Here is a 22,220-nt window from a genome sequence, read left to right as displayed (position 1 = left end):
TCATCTTATTCTTGATAAAGGTTCATGTGCAGACTGTGTTTTCTTCGACATTGAAAAGGCTTTCGACAAGGTATGTCACAAACTACTCATTTTTAAGCTTAGTAAACTAAATCTTGACCCTAATCTGTTTGCATGGTTAGAGCACTTTCTTCTTAATCGATCCCAGTTCGTTGCATTTAATAACCACTTCTCTACACTTAGCCCTGTTGAATCTGGCGTTCCTCAAGGATCAGTGTTAGGCCCTCTCCTTTTTTTAAATTTATATTAACGACTTGCCCAATGAAATTTCTTCTAACATTTATCTCTTTGCCGACGATTGCGTTATTCTTCGTGGAACTTCTGAAGCCGCTGATACTAACATTCTGCAAAACGACATTAACGCTGTCTGTAACTGGTGCGACTTGTGGTTAATGGAACTAAACCCATATAAGTGCAAAACCATGCGTGTAACACGTCATGAACTTCCTCTTCCGATCTATTACCTTAATAATACTGCCACGGAAGCAGTTACATCCTACAAATACCTAGGTGTCCATTTAACCTCTACTATTTCCTGGTCTTTACACATCGACAGCGTAATCAATAAAAGTAATCGCATGTTAGGTTATATCCGTGGAAACTTCTCTTCCGCTCCGTCATCATTAAAGTTAATTTTGTACAAGACGCTAATTAGGAGTAAAATGGAATACGCTTCATCAATTTGGGGCCCATATGCTGAGACACTAATGCAATCTCTCGAACATGTTCAAAATAATGCCTCGCGTTTCATCTTAAGCAATTATAACCGCACGGCTAGCGTAACTTTTATGAAAAACATCCTCCAACTTCCACCACTTTCTGGTCGTCGCAAATGCTCTCGCCTGGCTCTGTTTCATAAAAGATACTTCCATAATTCATATCTGCGCGATAATCTTATTTCATCCCCAACCTACATATCTCCTCGCATTGATTATCATCACAAAGTTGGAGTTTTGCAGTGTCGCACTAGAGCTTGTCATTAGTCTTTTCTTCCTAGGACGTGCCAAGAATGGAACCACCTTCCCGCCGCGTTGATTGCTATTGAAGACCAGGCACAATTTCGTACGGCCATAATCAACACCATTGCTTCGAGCTTCACATGGCTATGACTACATCACTTGCTGCCTTCTTTGGTTTCTTTGTTATGTAACTTTTTTTTACCCTACTCCCCTTTGTAATACCTTGTGGTCTTGAGGGTATAATAAATGAAATGAAATGAAATGAAAAGACTTGCATTGATTTTTTTCGGACGCTTTCGCGGCTCCTAAGGAGTCCGAAAAATCGGACGTTGACTGTGCAACCGAGCAAGAGGGTGCTTCACATGGTCTGTGGGTCGAACGCGCGGCGGAAGGAGGACGATAGCAGAAAGGACTGACGCACTGAGAAATGAATGGGAAAGGAAGCGTGCCGCCGCTTCTTTGAAGGAGCTTGAGCTCAAAAAACAAAGTGTTGGCTGATGCGAAGATGCAGGTGTCCCTCAGCCAAACCAAGATAAACACTTTGAAGCAGTGAAACGCAACACGGAGGCGTTGTGCGCAGGACAATTGAGGTTGACTTTCCAGCTGCTGAGAGAGAATCTCACTTGTGACAAAATTCGGGCCTCATACCAATGAGCTTGCCATCAGTTGACAGAAATAGCTCATATTTGAAAATATTTGCTTCTGTATGCATCTTCTTTTCATTTGTATTTGAAAATGTTGAACTCACTTTGCAATGGGTTTCACCCTTGTTTAGAAGATATTTTATTCCCTGTGCATTTTACTAACCCCTCTCTTCTATTTTCTTTTTGAATAAAATAGATACTACGCCTTAGTATTCGAACTGGATTAAGTCGTTTATTTTTTTTTATTATTTTAAACGTGCTTACTAGAGAGTGAAAGCATCGGGTGACATGGTGTCAGCCCGTCTGGACATAAAACAAGGTTCTGTGTCACTCAGGGAATTTTGCAAAGGCACTCAGGGAAAACCTGGAAAACTCAGGGAACTTGGAAATGTCAATTTGGTAGACACCCTGACAGGGCAGTATATACAATGTATAGCAGCGACATAGTCCTGTTTGTTCCAGTCTGTTCGCGTTGCTTATATGGGATGAGCTAAACTCGCTCCACAGAGATCACTATTGCATTTTCAGGGACGTGGAGGAGGATAATGATAAACTTTTGGGGTCTCCCTTGAAAGAGATATACGGAGAGGGCGGAAGGGGTCGAGTAATCTGAAGAATCAAGCGGGCAAGTCGAGCAAACGAAATTCCTCACCCCTCCAAAGATGCAGTCGCCGGGGCTGTTGTATGTCTGCATGATCACGATGGCGTTGATGGTGTAACAAAACGACGACGTCAGTTGATACAGGACGAACTGGAACGAAGAAAATTGGTGAAGGGTCGGAACAACGCGTGACAGTGGTAACCACGGCATGTCTGCAACTGAGTGCAGGTTGCAGACGATATTTACCGAGCACATGCGAAACGCCAAACGAAGTCGGCGTGAGAACGCCACTTACTGCCGCATAGGTATTCGAGACAGTGTGACGCCTTGCAATACCTTGTGAGATGCAAGTAGATATGTGATCATATGCAGGGCGCGCTGCTGACGTCCAACTTGTTCCAGTAAGATTGCGCGGGAAAGATAAAGATGTAATTTTTTTTCGGTAACTAATAACAATGATGGGTGTCGGGAGCGCGTAATAAGTAAAATAAGGAGTTCGTTAAACAAAAGAGCACTATTATCAATATTTAGGTAATACCGTTACGCCGATAGTTGAAGCCAGCTGGTGTTCGAGGCTTGACCGTTTAGCAAGTTTTAGGTCAGTTGCAGTTTTTAGATATCCGTCTCCAAAACGCGTCACAAGAGATATTTAACTAATAGGTGCAGATAATACAAAAATGCGCGAGGAATGCGTTCAAGAAAGCATGTGCAGTCCAAATGCATTTAGAACTCGTTATCTTGAAACTACGCTATTCGAGCTGTTTCTACAGCTCCATATCCTTCTTTTTTTTTTAACATGCAGTACGGATTTTGTATAATAAGGCTATAAGCGCAGCGAACGTGGCGTTGTTGCATATGAGTTCTTAGGCGAGACGGACATACTTTGCCACTAATAACGTGAGCTTCTAAAGACAATTAACAAAACTTTATTAATTAACTTTGTTATTAGTGCCTCAGGGGAAGTAGTTTAAACGGCGAAATTGAAGACAGTCACATATTAATGGCCCCTCGTTTTCTTTTTCTTTTTTTTTTTTAAATCTTGAAAGTCGCACCTGATTCGAGATATTTATCATCGAATTAGATCCGTAAATCTAGACCGTATATCGAAACCGAGCGCCGCTGGAGGGCGTAAAAGGCGGCCCCGCTATCGAATGAGACGGAAACCGAACGGAAGTTTGAAACCGAACGTCTCGGCCAGTTGCGGCAGCTGCAGCTGATACGGCACGCTTCGCTTCGCAACTGTGTGTCGGGTCTGGATTTTCTGCGGCATGCTGTCACTCGAACTTTGCCCCACACTTCTTTACGGGGCGTTACCGCCTGACGCGCAACGGGACGCGCGCTCAGGCTCGATATTGCCTCGATTGGGCTTTGGAGTTTGATGATGCATATCTCGAATTCGATGCAATTTTCAAGATTTTTAAGATTGGTGCGCATGAAGGATGTCACTGTCTTCAAATGAGCCATTTAGACAACAGCCACCAAGGCACTAATAAAAAGTTAATTAATGGATTTTTGTTAATCTTCTGAAGTTAACATTATCGGCGGCAAAGTATGTCCGCCTCGCCTAGAAACTCGTCAGCAAGAACGCCACGTTCGCTGCCCTCATTACTTCTTTATGAACAATCTGTATTGTTAAAAAAAAAAAGCAACACTCTGCATACTATGAGCGCCACATACCTTGAGCTACCACTGGCTTAAACTGCGCAAGTTCCGCGCGTGCCCTAATGTTTATAATAAACACGAACCTTGCCTGTGCTGATAGAAATCACATGATATTCACATTTGGTGGCAAGAATGCTAGGTTTGCGTGGCGGAGTGCTTACAAAGCAGAACTAAAAAGAAAATCTGCCTCGGTTCGAACTGAACCAATGAATGGAAAAAAATATTAATTCCCGCTCTAGTCTGTGCAGGAATGCCGCGATTGCCCCTGCAGACACAGTGCTTGACGCTTCCGATTCCGCCACGCTCTACTACACATAGTATTTACGCGCCGTATGCCAGAAAAAAAGAAAAAAGGAGAGAGATAGAGAAAAAAGAGAAAAAAGTTCCAACACGAGGCCATGGAGCATCACGTGTTCTATCAACCAGTGGAGCGAGGCAGTGAGTGACTCACGTAGATGGACGATGGAAGGAAGGTGGAATCGGCTTCCGAGAGCAGCGCGGAGAAGATGAAGTGGACGTCGTTGATGCCGTACGTCATGGCTGACAGGTACAAAAACTGCTGGCTGCGGGACTCGACGCCAAACATGAAGTACAGGCAGGCGATGATGGAGCCCAGGATCTGCGGGCGCCGGGACGAAAAAGTAAGACCTCTCGCATCGCGCGAGCAAATACCACGATATGTCTATCGCGGAGTGGCCGTTCACGTGGTGAGATCTTCTCACGATGCTAAAATTATTTTGCTCGTTATGGGGTTGTGTCGTACTGCCCCGCATTGTAATTCTTTTGTAATTTTTTCCCCTGCGTAACAAGAATGAAATCTAAAAAATCAATTACGCAGATCCCACCCATTGCAGGAATCGATGTACGTGAAGCTTTCACGAGCTAGCGAGGCAAGTAGACGCATTACGACAAAAGACACGCTGCAGATTTCACCGACGAAGGTGTCCCCAGCCATACCATGGTGGACCTTGCAGAGAGAGCGGCCGGTGCTTTTATTTAGCATTAAAACGTGTTGAATCTCAGGACATGACGTGCTCGAATTTGTAGAAATAGTCTGAATAAAACGAGCTACAGCGCTGAACAATGGGACGTGACTGAGACAGACGAAGCGCTGTCGTCTGTCTCAGTCACGTCCCGTTGTCCAGCGCTGTTGCTCGTTTTCTTCAGATATGTAGCAACCAGCCCAAGTTAGCACGCTATTGCAGAAATAGGTTGCCTCTATGCTACAGCGCCGCAGTACGATGAGAGCCACGCAACGAATTTTGGCAACGATCGCGTCCCATGTAACCTCTCTCTTCATAGATGCGCGCATCACCCGATTATCACCCTTGGAGACCTGAACGACATGCACGCCGCCTGAGGCTACCGTACAGAGACCCCAAAGGGTCAACAGCTATGGTGCTCCGGGCAACATGAGGGCCTGGCGCTCCTGACAGACCTCCTACAATTGACTTGCATTGGCAACAGTGTCAGTGCAAATAACTGTCCAGATTTCACGTTTGTGAAGAACACAGCCCAGTGCATATGGCAGAACATGCAACCGTGCCTGGGCGACGATCACTATAGCCAGTACCCAAGGGGAAGTGGACCCCAAACGGCTGCGGGGGAAAGGGGTCCGCGTTACCAAATGGAACCGTCTGCGTAAAGCCAGACAGCAGGTGGCACCGACTGTCATTCACATCCTTGACAAGTGCGTAACGGAGCTACAGGCCAACGTGCTCAGTCATACCCAGGAAATCCCCGGAGACGAAGGCTACGGATCCGATGTAGAAAGCCGTCTCTTGCGTATGGGGGCAAGCGAGAAACGGGATGCACAGGCGATGGATGAAGCACAAATACAATCGTATACGCTTAAGATCCGGATAGCGCAACTGGACCAAGAAATCCTCAACCATGCCACCCAGCTCAACAATCGGCAATGGGGCCAGGTATGAGACAGCATCCAAGGCCGCCTGGGGATGGCGAAGACTTTCATCTGATACGTCAACTTATGGATCCAGAAAATACCAAGACCAAGCAGAGGCGTAACATGGCACGCCTGGTCCACCAGCAAGCAAGGGATCGCGAAGCTCGTCTGGCCGAACTGCAAGCCCGATACCTCGGGGAACAAGAATATACGCCAACTCTTCCTTATTCCGGAGAACTGAACGAAGAACTAGATTCCCCTATCACGGAAGTGGAGGTTGAAGGCCGCCCTCCGCAAACTTAAAGGCTTCTCGGCTCCGGGAGCGGTTGGGATTACCATAAAAACCCTCCGCAATCCGGATGACAATTCTGTCAAGGCCCTCAAGTAATTTCTCAAACAATGTTGGGAGGCTGGGAAAATCCCGCAGCAGTGGGAACATGCCACGGTGGTGCTTATTCCCAAGCCGGGCAAACCACTGAAATTCGAGAACTTGCGCCCTATCTCACTAACATCGTGCTTGGGAAAGCTCACGGAGCACCTAGTGCTTAATAGTCTACACGACTATGTGGAGGCGGGGATCTCCTCCCGCACTCCATGATCGGATTTCGACCCTTATTTATAAGAGCAAAACATCGAATAAGTGAACCGGAAATCAAAACGGATTCTTAAAATTGTAAACGATTCCCTTATTCCCACGGGCCTCGCGATTAAAAATTCCTCAAAGGCATCGCCGGCTGGCATATTTATGTTGTTGAGAAACAAATGAAGATACAGACATTGCGCTGCAGCTGAATACGTCGGTAATCCAGAGGTGTTTGGAAAACATGTTTAGAATAGGTGGTCTCCAAAACCCGACGTCAATTACGTATTTCCGGCTCCCGGAATCGCTTCTGCCGCACGAAGCCAGCAAAATAGTAGCCTTCAAGACCTGCATCTCTTTATCTGGGCGCCCTCACTTGGGCGTGGATTTGGACACCACCTATTCGTGCATTTTAGCCGTGTCACAAGGGAGAGCAGACTTGAGTAATGAAGTGATGAAAATGTAATGAAAATAGTGCATGGCGCACTATTTGTGACCGAACATAGCATATATTCTTCACTTACCGCTTCAAGAAAATTGAAGAGCCCGTGGACGCTCCCTACGTAGCGCGTCGTTACTTGCTGGAACGCCACTTCAGGATCCATTTTCCTTTGGAAGACAGACGAAAGCATGGGCTTCAGTGCTTAGTTTGGGCAGAAATTAAGGTCGCAAAAGTGCAAAGGCCGCCACTTGCGTCACACGCGAGCTCGTTGGTGTTACCGTTCCTGGTCTTCGTCGGTGGCAACATAAAAGACCGCTCCTCTAGCAGGCGAGCTACACGGTGAGTGCAGCACCAACGCACAAGAATCTCAGGTGACGAGAGTTTGTGGCCTTTACACTTTTGCAAGAGGTTGTACATCCGCGCTGTATAACGCAAAAAAAAAGAAAAAAAGAAAGAAAAGTTATTCTCTTCATGTTCTGCTGCCGGTAAATACGCCTGTAACCAGTGGAATATGCCAGTTCAGACTACAGCGTTGTTCACATTTTGTGCGGGAGGCAACACATATTGAAACGTCGATCAACCGCTTGAATCGCCAGATAACGTGTAACAACAACAACAAAAAAAGTCGCACTGCCCACCCGTTAGCACCTCATGCAGATTACACCCGGGATTTCACTGAAGCCGAATACGTACAGAGAGGCTCTGATCGTCGTCTTTGTTTTTGTTGCCCTTTAAATACGGCATGTGCCCACTACGAGGAGATCGGCCAATGTTTGCAGTGGAAACAATAATGACGTCCTTCCCCCTAATTCAAGGTTAAACGTTACCAATAGTTAATATAAACCGCGACATAAATCACTGAAAAATGAAACAGTCTGATTTTTGAACGCGCACTGAAGGCAATTAACTTCGACTGTTATATCCGCAGACGTAACAGGGCGCACGGAAGCTTTCCGCGCCATTCTAATTATATCCTAATTATTACCTGAACCACTTTAGTCGAAAATACGTATACCAGCGGAAGTAATGAGCTGCGGATAAAGTATCAAAAGTGAGAAACGGATTTATTAAAATATTGTGCCCTATGTCTTTTGTACAAGGACAGAGATATTGAGAGCTCTCTCTCTCTCTCTCTCTCTCTCTCTCTCTCTCTCTCTCTATATATATATATATATATATATATATATATATATATATATATATATATATATATATATATATATATATATATATATATATATATGCAGAGAGGTATACCAGCGTTCAAGTATTCGTCTACATGCTAGACAAGGAAAGGGGGAAAGAAAGGCCCTAGAAGGAGGAGGGCAGAAGGAAGTGAAAAACAAGAATTCCCCCCCCCCCCCCCAAGAAAAGCAAAGAAAATTCACACAAGTTTGGACATTGATTTCACTTTTGAAATCTTCAGTTATTAACGTCCGAGTCCGACTTGTGATATTGATTCCACTGCTGGGTTTGTGTACGTACATACATCAGAGCAGGAATGACAGCTAGATTTTCATAAGGCAGGCAATCAATTCAAGGTTATCAAACAAGAAATCGAGTGCTTTGAAGTTGCATTGACGGAGAGTGCCAGGGACCTAATGTGCGGCCAAGTATCAAAGAATCGCGTTGCAGTGTTGCCATATCTGTCTCGCATAAGGGAATTTTCTTCACTGCACGCTCTACAGTATAGTGGAATGTGCTTGACCGACACCACACAGCCACAACTGTCGCAACAGGGACTTGTAGTCGGCTGCTAAGCCCGAGGTCCCGGGATCGAATCCCGGCCACTGCGGCCGCATTTTGATGAGGGCGAAATGCGAAAACATCCGCGTACTTAGATTTAGGTGCAAGCTAAATAACCCCAGGTGGTCCAAATAATCCGGAGTCTCCCACTACGGCGTGCCACATAATCAGATGGTGGTTTTGGCACGTAAAACCCCATAATTTAAATAAATTGAACGGACTTGTAGTTTGGCCAAGGTGGTACAATGGGGTTGTCGTGTTGGAAGCCTCGCTGGAAGCTCAGGTTCAATATAGTAGAGAAACTCACAGCGTCTTAGTGGGGGAGACCAGAGTTCCGTTCGCTCCTTAATAACATACCACTTTGCCAATGCAGATGCCTCAGTCCTTTGTGAAAAAAGTAAGAGTGGGCGAATACTCGAAGATTCGAATACGAATTGAATATCACACCCCAACTATTCCTATCTTTATTCGAAAATGAACTATTCGGCATTTTAATATCGAAACTAACAAATTATTTCGCATCAACCGACTGTTATAGTCCAGAGACTGTTCTCGGCCTGCTCAACAAGATACACCAAGTAATCACAAGTGAAACAACGTCAATAGTTTTCGAAGCAATGCAGAAACAAAATGGGTAATGCAAGCTTTGTTTCTGATTTCGCGGCGGAAGCCTACATAACAACTTGTAATTTTTGCTTGTAGTCTGTCACTTCTTTTTTTCAGCAACCATTTGTTAGCGTTCTTGCGAAGCTAGTCATACAACAGCCATTCATTCTTAGAAAGCTTGTTTGCAACCAGGCTCTAAAGATGTTGAAAGGCTATTCTAGTATTCCGTAATAACTGGCTTTTTTTTTACTGTGGTCAATACAAGCGGGGAACCTAATTCCGCCAGAATAAATATTTCTGCTGCAAATACATGCGTCTGCGTGTGACTATTCGATACGCGATTCGTATTTGAAAAAGTTGATATTCGCCTTACTCTAAAAGAAGAAGTATTCGTAAATGTATGCCAATTAGGGTTGCCACCTCTGCCGAGGAAAAAAAAACGGCGACGCCATGGAGGAGGAGTAGGCGGGATGCTGCGATAAGCACAGTACGCAAATATACAAACAAGATGAAAAGAATCTAAAGCTGTGACACGGTAAGTACAAACTTTCATGATTTATATTCATTGAGAGATTTCCCCGCAGGGTGTTAAGAACGGCCAGCTGCAGTGCAAGTTTGCCACCCAGTTGCGACTGGGGAAGCAATATCTCGGGAGCATCGCCGCCAACCTCTAGCCACAGCGTGACTAAATCGACTTTATCGGGGAACAAGACGCGCATCCCCCACTCTCCGTCGCTTCAGCTAGGATGCGTTCGGTGAAGCAGGCTTTGTGCTGAAACCGCCGCCAACCTCTAGCCTCATCGCCGTTGTGACGGAATGAGTTCGGCGGGCTAACTATTGTTCCCAAACTCCCCAACGCGGACCTGATCTGCTACGGGTGCGCGAGTTGCCGCGGGAACGCCGTTTGGCGCTGCTTCCCATGCACCGACCAAGACGCAAGACAACGCGCTACTCGGAACGGCTCCGAGTTCTACGGGGCCCCTCTGACGTCGGTTCCGGACCTTCGCACGTGTGTGCATTTGTGTGTGTAGACCGTCCTGCGGTGAGGCGGCTAGTTTGCGATGACGAAACGAACGTTCGCATCGCCTTGTATCGGGAGAGGACCGAGTATTTAAAAACCGCTGTTGTGCGGCTGCTCAGGACATTCTCTCTCAAGCAGTCATGTTAGACTGATGTACTTTCTCCAACAGTCATGTTAGACTGGTATGAATACCGTAAATAAACCCATATTCCTCGTTCTCGATGAGAAGTAGTCCTTCCCTTCATCAACGTCCTCAGCGTGGATAAGTTGGACGTCGGCATGGGCCAGCTACCTTCTAATTCATGCCCGACTCCAATCTTGACAACGGATCACGAGCGATGGGATTGAGCCCCCAATCCTGACAAGGGGCGTGTGTTGCGACACCACGTACCCGATCACACGAGGGTTGGATCCTCCCGCGTCCAGCCGTGGGCGACTTAGCCGTGTCCGGGGAAAAGGGGATCCTGGGGGTTGAGCCGATGTTGAGTGCTTGGACCTTTAAGGCCCCTCGGCGGAGGCAACACGCCCCTTTGGCCTCGTCTTCACGTAGACGGCACTCCCGGTCTGACACACCCGGCGGAAATCGGTGGTTGCCTTTTCCTGTCTCTCTCTCCCTCCAACCTTCGTCTTCCTCTCACTTTCCATCTTTCCTATCTCCTACTCACTTCTTATTACTTCCGATCTTCCAGACAGCAAGGGTTAACCTTGTGTGAGTAGCCAACCTAGGTTATGTCATATTTGGTCATAGTGGTAACGTATAGCTGGCGTTTGCAGGGCCTCTTTTACAGGTCCCGCAGCGTCCCCCTGTAGGGCTCCATGGTGGGTGGTGGTTGTTACTGCCGAAAAATACACTCACTTATGGCTAGTTCCTTCCCCCACTATCTGATCGCTCCCTGAAGAGGGGGGGCATCGATGAAATCTTCGAATTTTTGGGTTGCCAAAAAGAAACCTTCCCCTGATTTCGTGTGATCCACTCTGAAAAACAAGAAAGACAAGCACGAACAATCTCACCTTTTTTAATTTCCAAATCCCAAACTCAGGCACTTGGACCAGGCTATAAAGCATCAAAGATGGCTAGCGGCGATCTTCTTTTGGAAATCTGCGATAGAAAGCATCACGAGAAACTGCATAACCTATATCATTTGGAAATGTCCCAGTGACAGTGACCCCGCAGCGCACTATGAACACCACCCGTGGTGTAGTTTCCTATGATGACCTGATGGAGCTCACAGAAGTTGAACTATTAGAAGGCTAGAGCGATCAAAACGTAACCAATGTTAAGAGAATTCTGCTAAGGCGCGACGGAAAAGGGATTAAAACAAAGCACCTAATAGTTACCTTTGGTTCAAGTGTGCTCCCTGAGAATATTGAGACAGGGTATGTGAAGATCCGGGTCAGACGATATGTCCCAAACCCTCTGAGATGTTTCAAATGCCAGCGATTTGATCACAGCTCACAGAACTGCTGAGGCCGCCAAACTTGTGCAAAATGCAGTGCTCATGAGCACTCCTCTGAATCGTGTGAAAACTCTCTCCACTGTGTTAACTGTGATGGGGAGCACGCCGCGTACTCGCGGTCGTGCCCATCATGGAAAAAAGAAAAAGAAATAGTCACAATAAGAGCACAAGAAAATATCTCATTCAGGCGGGTGTCCTACCTGCCTAAGGTGAGCTTTGCCGAAGTGGCGTGCCATGGGGCAGCGTCCCAGAAGAAGGGGCCATTGACCTCCGGGCTGGTGGCCTCAAGTGTATTGTCCATTGAGACGAAGCCATCTCGTCAAACACAGCGCTCGCAAGAGCGCTTGTCAAGCTCTTCGCAAGAAGCGATGACGTAACATCGATCGTGACGGCGCATCCAGCGCCTAAGGAGAGGCGCAATTCTATCGAACGCTCCAGGAAAAACAAACTTCGTGTCATGGCGCCTGGAAAAGGCCCCGTGAACTAAATTTTGTTTCTCCAACAGACAGCATTAACGCTTCTCCTATAATGCAAACACAGATACTACAATGGAACGTTAGAGGACTTCTCCATAACCTTGACGATATCAGAGAACTCCTCCATAACTACAATCCAAAGGTGCTGTGTGTTCAAAAGACGCACTTGAAGCCTACAGATACAACCTTTCTCCGACAATGCACTATTTTTCGGAAACGTCGTGGCGTCGATAATGCCTCGTTAGGTGGTGTAGCCATCATAGTTGAGTGTAGCATGTCGCTTATTTCAACTTCGGACGCATCTTGAGGCAGTCACCGCACAAGCAATCACATTTAACATGTTAGTTACAATCTTCTCGTAGTACTTGCCACCTAATCAACAGCTCAAGAAAACATATTTCTATTGCCTATAGTGGATCAGCTTCCTGAACCCTACATGTTTCAATGCCCACGACAGTGTCCGAGGAGACGCCCGGTGCGACACTAGAGGGTGACTCGACGAAAATTTTCTTGTAAGCTCTGGTGAATGCCTTTTTAATAAGAAATAACCCACATATTTTAACTTCACGCATAACTCGTACTCATCTATTGATCTGGCCATTGGCTCCGCTTCATTAATTCCTGACCTGAAATGGGAGGCAATCAAAAATCCACTAGGGAGTGACCATTTTCCTATATTACTCAAGCTAGTAGAGCAACATGACCGTTCACCACATGTGCCTCGATGGAAACTAGAAACGGCTGCTTGGAAGCAGTTTAATGAATAGACTTATTTAACACAAGATTTTATCAATAATTTTATTATAGATGACGCAGTACAATATTTTACAGATTTTATTATCGGCGCAGCAGAAAAATGCATCTCTCAAACAAATGGTCGTTCATGTAAACGACGCGTTCCATGGTGGAATGACGATTGCATACAGGCATGGAAGAAACAAGAAAAGGCATGAAATACACTGCATCCAACACCAACTGCAGAAAATCTCTTCGGATTCAAGCACATGAAATCGTAGGTAAGGCTGACAAGGCGACAGACAAGGAGAACCAGCTGGAATAGATTTCTCTCAAGCATAAACTCCTACACACAAGAAACAATAGTTTGGAATGCGCTTAGGAGGCTTAACGGGCAGCAGACCCAGCCATTACCCTTGGTCGATGATCAAGGGAATACCTTGGAAGAGCAGGCAGACGCATTTTGGGAGCACTTCGAGGGCGTCTCTAGCTCGATTAATTATTCTAGACCGTCCTTTAAGTATAAATAGTCGAACGTAAGACACTAGATCGGAAACGCAGAACGAATGAATCCTACAACCGTCCTGTCAGCGTTGCCGAGCTGAAAGCTTCTCCAAACGCATGTCAGAGCTCTGCACCCGGAGCTGACAGAATGGTATACGACATGATCAAAAACTTGCACAAAGATACACAAATAACACTTCTTGCACTTTTTAACACCACTTGGGCTTCTGGATACCTGCCTTCAACATGGAGAGAGCTCTCGTCCGATAGCGCTTACAAGTTGTCTTTGCAAGCTATTTGAGAAAATGACAAATCGCCGTTTGTTACATTTCCTCGTATCTAACAAAAATCTTATCAGTGCGGCTTCAGGGAAGGTCGCTCTACAACCGACCATCTAGTACGCATAGAGTCACACATCCGTAATGCCTTCATTCACAAACAGTACTTCTTGTCCATATTTCTCGATATGGAAGAGGCGTACGACACGACGTGGCGCTAGAGGATATTGCGAAAATGGGCATTCGCGGAGGCATGCTTTACGTTATAGCAAGTGTTTGCCAAACCGCGTATTCCGTGTCAGAATTGGAAATGCTCTCTCTCTAGGCCATTTCTCCAAGAAACGGTAGTGCCACAGGGTGGCGTACTAAGCTGTACTCTTTTTATCGTAAAAGTGAATTCTTTACGCTCATCAATTCCGCGTACCATGTTATACGTTCCGCGTGCGAGTATACGTTAACGATGTGCAAATAGGTTTCAAATCGTGTAATCTCGCAATTTTTGAGCGACAGGTTCAGGTTGGCCTGAACAGGGTGTCCAAACAGGCAAATGAAAATGGGTTCAAGTTAAAGGGACGCTGAAGAGTCTGTCGAATTCAATAAGACGCTCATATACGGATGCGGGAACCTCATAAACCATGCACGTAAAATTTTGGGCGGGATTTTTCATTTAGGAACGACGTAATCGCCGGTTAAAATTGCGCTGTCGCTCCGCCCCCCGTCGAGCGCCGCGCGCTGCTGCTGACGCTGACGATGCGAGCGGAGACCGGAAATCGCGGCGTAGTGACGTCAGCACTGGTGTTCCGCTCCTTCGCAGTCTCCGCGACCGTGCCTGACCGCGCTTGTTTCTGCGTGCGTGCCGTCATAATCTGCCTCGCTCGAGCCTGCATTCCTTTGCTTGTGTGTATGTAGAGTGGTAGTTGACGTGCGCAGCATCAATTGAAGTGGGGGGCCGATCATGCCGGCGTTCTGTGCAGCCTACGGTTGCACGAACACCAGCGGCCGCGACGATGTCCCATTACTCCCCGCAAGACAAGAAGCTTGCAGCTAAGTGGGAGGCTGCTGTGAATCGAAAGAATTTCAAGCGCTCAAGAACAATAATTAACAGTGCTGTGCTCCGTGAATCGAAAGAATTTCAAGCGCTCAAGAACAATAATTAACAGTGCTGTGCTCCGTGCTCTAACCATTTTCGTGACGACGATTACTACCAGATTTTATCAATAATGCGTGAATGAGTGAGAGTACGACTTGCTGCTAGCAGGCTTTCTAAACGCAGCGCGAAAAGGTCGGGGCAACGAACACATTATAAGACAGGACGGTTGCGGGCGGACGGATGGTAACTGGTCTTGGAAGACCTTATGAATACACGAACTCGTCCAAACCTTGATTTTGATTTATTGCTGGCTCCTTCGTGTTAGCACGCTGAACGGAAGGTACATGTTCATCTCCCACCCTTGACGCAGGTTTGGTCGCAAACCGCTGTTAATTTTCTATTCGGACGTATGTTGTGAAACAGCCAACACGCAGCTACCATAATGCAGTGCAAGTGTAAAGTGTTCATGTGTTTGAAAGCCGGCGCACGCCAGGACGCTGCACTTCCCCTCGCGCGCAGAGAGAAAGCGGCTGTCTCACGTAGCCGACGGAATTCGCCGCCTTAACGGCTCCGGTTACGATTAGCGTGCGGATGGCGCGCTGATGAAGGCCACTACACGTGCTGCAAGAGCCGGAAATCTTTTCCCGCATGTAAACCGTCTGTGTAGATTGCCGACCACTTTGGGGAAGCGCACAAATGCCGACGATCGCATCCCTCCTTACGTTCCACGAGGAGGCATGCAGGAACATAACAGTACAGTTGTTTGCCCGGAAACGAACTCACTGGATCGCTGAATACAGCTTTGCAAGCAACATACTCACCAAAGAACATTTCTAACACGAGGAGATGCTTACACTTCGCTTTCGTTCACGTCGAAAGCACTACTTGCTACCAGCATCTTTTGCTTCTTGGAGAGGCCGGCTACGTATACATGTAGGGAGCAACACCGAACTTCTCAGAGAAACGCAAGCTCTCGAAATTTACCATTACCGTCCCACCACAGCGACAAACCACCTTGCACCGTGGTTCGTGTGTGGCGGCAGCAGCCGGTCCGGACGAACACCAATGTTGACGTCACGAGGCGCCCGACCAATCACAGGCGGTGCTGCTGCGAGTCTGCTGCTGTACTTTTCGCCGAAATGAAATCTGTTTGCGCTTTCTTTCGCTCAATTTCGATGCGATATTCGAATTCGGAGGGTTGAAAACCATTACGTAGAGCTCTTCACTCATTTTTTTCTGGAAAACTCTTCAGCTTCCCTTCCCTAAATCCGCAAAAAAGCTCCTGCGTCCTTTTTACAAGGTGAAGAGGCCTGGTCCCAGATGTCGATATTGAACTCGATGGATAACGCATGCCTCTACACAGAGGGCAGAAATGTTTCTGTGTCATACTTGACTCCAAACTATCCTTCATAGTCCACATTGAATATATCAAGAATAAATGCTTAAAAACAATGAATCCTCTTAAAGTTTTGTCGCATACAACATGGGGTAGCGATAGGAAGTGTCTCATAAACCTGTACAAGAGCCTCTACTATCCCGTTTGGATTATGGCGCTGTAGTCTACCACTCTACCGCATCCAGCGTGCTAAAGATACTGGATGCCGTTCATCATTTGCGCATCCGCCTGGCCACAGCCGCTTTCAGGACGAGCCCTGCACGAACTCTGTACGTGGAATCAAATGAGTGGTCACTTAACCTGCAAAGGTCACACTCTAGTTTTACATATTTCCTCAAAGTGCTTTCGAATCCTGAACATATCCTTGTTACGCAACTGTAAATGACCTGGCGTGCGTTACACTGTTTCATAATCGCCCAACATTCAGAGAACCCTTCTCGCTGCGTGTTAGGAGGCTTAGTGAAGAAATGGGTTTCTCGCTTCTAGAACACAGTCTAAAGACCCCAGCAAGGCCACTACCGCCGTGGCACTGGGTAGTGTCCATGTCCAGTCAATTTGTCAACAAAACGTCGTTTCATGCACTGAAGCACACAGGTAACTGGAACGCCAATGCATTTCTCCGCAAAGTTCGGGAATTAATATCTCAAAAGTGGTGTCGTCCTGAGAATTCGTGCCTTGCGAAGTCCACTGCTAGAATTTCTAAATTTCAATATGGGTCATAAGATAATTCGCTAAAAGTTAATTAGTGAATTCTGGTTAATTAGTCGATTTTGCATTCCAATTTTTTGTGCAAGTAGTGTGCGCCGCTTCGAGTGGACCGGCTCTTGAAATATAATTGAGCTATCTGCCACAGGCAACCTTTAAAAAATGTTGAAAGTGTTCGCTGAAACACCACACACACACACACACACACACACACACACACACACACACACACACACACACACACACACACACATATATATATATATATATATATATATATATATATATATATATATATATATATATATATATATATATATATATATATGCACATGTTCTGACACTGCCCCAAATCTACCCAGTTAAGACTATGCAAATATGCAAATGCTTTACTACGTCCGGAGAAATTCCTTCTCTGTACCCGAGCCTTTTAAGATGCTTCGCTATATCCACGCTTAATGCTTCTATAATCTCCGTTATATCCGAGGCCGTGTTCCTGCATATTGCACCGGCTCCACCAGCGCCGTCGTCGGACTGCGCGTCCCGACGGCCTGGATTGGGCTGCGTTGCTGGCTGTTTCTTTTTTTTTTTATTTTTTTTATTGACATTTAAGACCGACTGTGCCGCTTCATGAACTACGCTGTCGGCTTTCACCGCCGCCGCACGAGAGCCGTTTCGTGAACCTTTGTGGTCGTAGCCCCTACGAGCCACTTCATCCGATTTCTCATTGCTCGATATGTCGCAGTGCGATGGAATCCACTGAAAGGATAGGCGATCAGGTGACTCCAGCTTTACATGCCAAGTGGTGTAAGTATATGTATAATATCGCTATAATGCCCAGGTGCCAGTGCGAGTTTTCACGTCTTTCTCATGCAGAATTTGCAAGGCTGCCTTCAAGTCCGTAAAAATGGTCCAATATGTGGCGGAAGATGCCATAACAGGTAGTACGTGACCGCTTCTATTGGTCACACAAAGCTCGGCTAATGTCGATCACCCTGTTCTTTCAAAGCGATAGGGAAACGTTTTTTCTTGTGGAGAGCGCACACATAAGGATGAGCTTACTGGCACTGATGAGCATCCACCAGTGAAGATACGTGCCGTTTTCGAGTATTCCGAACTGATATAAACCAGTGCTCTCGGTAGAGTAGCTGCTCGGGGCACAGCCTTTTCAGAAAGATATTTCCCTGCAGAGTAGCACGTAGGGGAATATACGCTTGCTAATCACTGGGAAGCGACCGTCAAATGAGAAGGGATGACATCGTCTATGGAGGGCAGTGTGATGGCATTATTTGCCGTGCTTGTGTGATGATTGAAAGCTGAATGTTGCCAATGGCGTGACAAAACCGCGTTTGTTTCTTTTTTCTTATTTTGATGCGACTTAGCACTCCGAATGGAAAACTTTAATCCACGCGACCGTAGCACGAAGCTACAAGGGAAACCCATACTCTTCATGCTACAGTCGGCTAAATGACAATTTTCCCTTTCGTGAACCTTCTCGCGCCTTGCGGACTTCTGCAGAATTGATTTGCCAGACTCGGCAATAAATGATTATTCACTTCAAGTACGTGCCTAAGGTGAATACGGGCCGTTTCTCGAATTCATAAAAGCCTGAGAGGGTACACTAAGCTTCGGCTACATTTCTCAAACAAGACGAGCTTTCGGGAACTCCGAAGCAGACGCCGATGATTTATTACGCACCGCCTCGAGGTTTTTCTTGCTCGTAGGGAATGCCGTTACAGGACTCGAAGCTATTATAAAGCACAGCAAATGCCGTCGACGTAGGTATTGTGGAGCTGTACCATGGAGCGGCAGTCGCTGCTGATCGTTGTCCATCAGCTCACCATCATACGAAGAGTATTCAGTGCATTGAAAGCGTCCATCCTTCAGCGCATTCGTCGCAGTAGAGTTCTCCCAGTGCGCCTGAAACAATCTGCAGGCGCAAATACTTGTACAGAACCTTGCCGTTTGTTAGTGCCTCTCAAACGTTTTTTCCGTAGCTAAGTACTCCAAAGCAATTGCTCGGCGATTTCCTAGGCGAAATCAGATGCATACACCTGGTAAAGCACACGGCTCACGACGAGGGCTCTGTGCGGTTTGACCATAGGTGTTGCATGCTTTCAGCAATGCGCTGGTCACTGCATTCTGATTTCCATCAGTCTTCGTCGTGTTTCGGTATGCATTGCTTTATCCCTCACTATTGTAACCCATCTGGAAATTTGTTGTCCATAACATGGATGCAAACGCAAGAATTGATGCTCTCGCTTTCCCATTCTTCAGCTCAAATGCTAGCATTTCGAATTAATAAACGTCTTTATGAGGAAGATAAAGCGGATATCCACGGTAAAACTTGTTCGGGAGTCTATGTAAGCATCATCTGCTTTAGCTTCACCGACTTGGCTATAGTGATGCGGGAGGTGTCTATACAAGCTGCTATTTTCTTTCTTAAGAAAGCTTTTCGTTTCAACGCATGTCTCACACTACGTACGGTTATATCGCCTTCATCCTGAGCTTCTCTCTGCACTCGCTCGTTTGTGTTGCTTATCACTCAAACGAACCTCGCGCATTACAGCTAGAGGAAAAAACAATGAGCGACCAAGCGCCCATTTTGAGGCTTCGCCGCGATGCCTTTGCGGTATGCAGAAAAACCCGCTTTACGTCATTGAGCGAGTTTTATTATTATTATTTTTTTTAATTGAAGTCATAGCACTGGATTGACACGGGCAAGAAAGACGGCAGGACGTGCGCTGTTATCGAGATGGACATGTCTCCATATATTGTGATGATTGCGGGTGTAAACCACTGTTTAAGGGTTGTGTAGTCGTGTATAGAAATACACATAAAGATACGAGGGAGATTGTAGAAGCAAGCTTGATTGCAAAAGAAGGTGCAAACTGCGTCAGTGCTCCGTCGATTACTCTGAGCAGAAAGGAAACGGCCTATCTGGAAAATGCTGGGTTGCGCGTGCGGTGATTTCCACTCGTTTGAGCCGGTATAAGTACCGTGCTTTTCTGAAATAGCGCACGTCCTGTCGCCTTTCTTCTCCGTGTCAATCCAGCACTATGACTTCAATTGATGCAACGAACCAACTAGTCCAAAAATCTGCACTCCTGGATTTATTATTTTTTTTTTTCGCCTAACTGTTGGCCGCGAGATCGATGTAGGCTTCGTAGCAGAGTCAAAGAATCAGTGAAAATTGGCGTACCACCGGCACGAATGGAAATATATAAGGCCAGCGCTTTTCTGCGAGCGGCTTTGGGCTGATTTTCAGCTAATGAAACACGTTGATTGCAGTTAATTGGTATGGTACGTACTACATGTATACTGTTCTGGAATCACCTGTATTTTGCACGAAAAGCCCAGAACGTTTATATAGTACGGCTGACAACCATGGCAAAAGGCCACCACTGAGCGACATGGTCTCTCATTCAGCAATTTCTGGGTGCTTTTTGTGCCGTCTTCTGCATGCACCGCGCACCAATGTGCGTACAAAAGAACGCCGAAGGCCCACAATCGAGTCTGTGTCCTCCAACGCTTGAGTGCCGGGATCTAAAACTCTCTAACGTTGATGTTGAGTCACTTAAATAATGCTGCGTTTTCTGCTAATCTTTCACTAAAATTAAAACACAGTATTTCACCAGAGCGACGTTAAAGTAAAAGGTATATGTGCACTCTACTTGACTGTGTGTGCAGTGATACTTTTTTTATTCGCAGGCGAAATGTATAACACTGTCGCTGGTTTACGACAGGCAACCGACGTCACTCTCAGCGACGACCGTCTCGCCATGTTGCTTTCCATTGGCAAGCAGTTATTTCTTTCTCAGTAACAGCAAGAAACCCAACTTTAACGCAAACCTGTTTTAGCACTGTTATGCGCACAATAGTTATACGAAAAAATATATTTGTTTTAAGTTAATTAGGTTGTCTTTATTATTATTATTATTATTATTATTATTATTATTATTATTATTATTATTATTATTATTATTATTATTCATGGTGTATAATTAATTCCCCTTTGCGCCAGCCTCATCGTTTTCTGTTTCCCGATTTGCTTCTCCATCTTGCACTGTTTTTGCTACCACAAATGTCTGTACATTTTGTCTTGCGTGTTACTCTTTAAGTGCGCCAGTACAAAGGCTAACATTTCATTGATTGATTGATTGATTGATTGATTGATTGATTGATTGATTGATTGATTGATTGATTGATTGATTGATTGATTGATTGATTGATTGATTGATCTAATAATATAGTCGCGATGTTTTGCACAACTAGCTGCCACACATAACAGCGAAAAAAAATTAATAGCCGCCAGCAGCAATTCGGTGTTGCGACGTTCCGCGTAAAAATATGTTGCTGATGTAATCTTTTTTGCCTCGAAAGAACCGGCAAGACTGGTGAAGCATATGAATGGCCGCGATATCATAATCACGACGCCATCAATGTATCTTATCTATGTAAGGTTATTAGGCCAGCCCCCCCCCCCCCCCCCCCCCGGTTTTTTTTCACGGTGGATCTAAGTGCAAAGATGCGACGATTTATTAGCAGGACAAAACACATTCTCCATACAGGTACAGGGACCCCGTATATGTCCAGTTCAGCATATGCAGATGCTTCCGGCACAACTGATCTCGTGTATAACCGCTAAGTTATAGCAAGTGCCGCTCGCTGAAGAACATGAGTGCTTGAGGTTTTTTTTTTTCAGTTTTTTGTTTTCCCGATGACCAGTCTTTTCGCAGCCTGATTAGAGTTTTGTTGAATCCTAAAAACTACCGAATAAGCAACATATAAAAAAATTTAAATTCTCGCGTTTGCCAAAATCATGATCTATTTATGAGGCACGCTGTAGTTGGGGGCTCCGGATTAATTTTGACCATCGGCCGTTCTCTAACGTACACCCAATGCATATTACAAAGTCGTTTTGAATTTCGCTCCCATGGGAATAAAGCCGCCGCGGCCGGGAATGAAACCGCGACCTCGAGCGCAGCAGGCCAACGTTATATGCACTGGGCTACTGCTGCGGTTTGGTCAACATATCGAGACAAGGAGTCGTTAAAGGCGCTGCCATGCATACGTCTCTCAATGTCAGCTATACGCGCTTAAAACGGCATCGAACGCCTGCCGTGATATTCTTGAAGCGCTGAGCGGCAGTAAAATGATAATTGTTGTAGCCATATGAGGGTGCGACGATCACACAGAACACTCTCAATGAGGGCACTCACTGACCTTATTACAGCGCAAAGAGGACAGCGCGAACCAAATGATTATGCGTCAGAAAGTGCAGAATTGTTAATATACTGCAACCACTGAATACGCACGCAACTTGGACGATGTGCACGCTGTAAACGCGCTTGCACGCGCTAGTGGCTCAAGAATTATTAAGAATTATGGCCT

General features: G+C 46.0%; 1 protein-coding gene across 1 annotated transcript in view; it reads left to right on the top strand.

The window, feature by feature from the left end:
- Positions 1-22,220, top strand: part of LOC126545717 (uncharacterized) — a 502,749-nt gene that overhangs the window by 417,969 nt on the left and 62,560 nt on the right. The gene's annotated exons all lie outside the window — the stretch shown is intronic.

This window comes from Dermacentor andersoni, chromosome 1, assembly GCF_023375885.2.
Source record: "Dermacentor andersoni chromosome 1, qqDerAnde1_hic_scaffold, whole genome shotgun sequence".
NCBI lineage: Eukaryota > Metazoa > Arthropoda > Arachnida > Ixodida > Ixodidae > Dermacentor > Dermacentor andersoni.
Note: the sequence above shows the minus strand (reverse complement) of the source record. Positions and strands in the feature narration are given on the sequence as shown.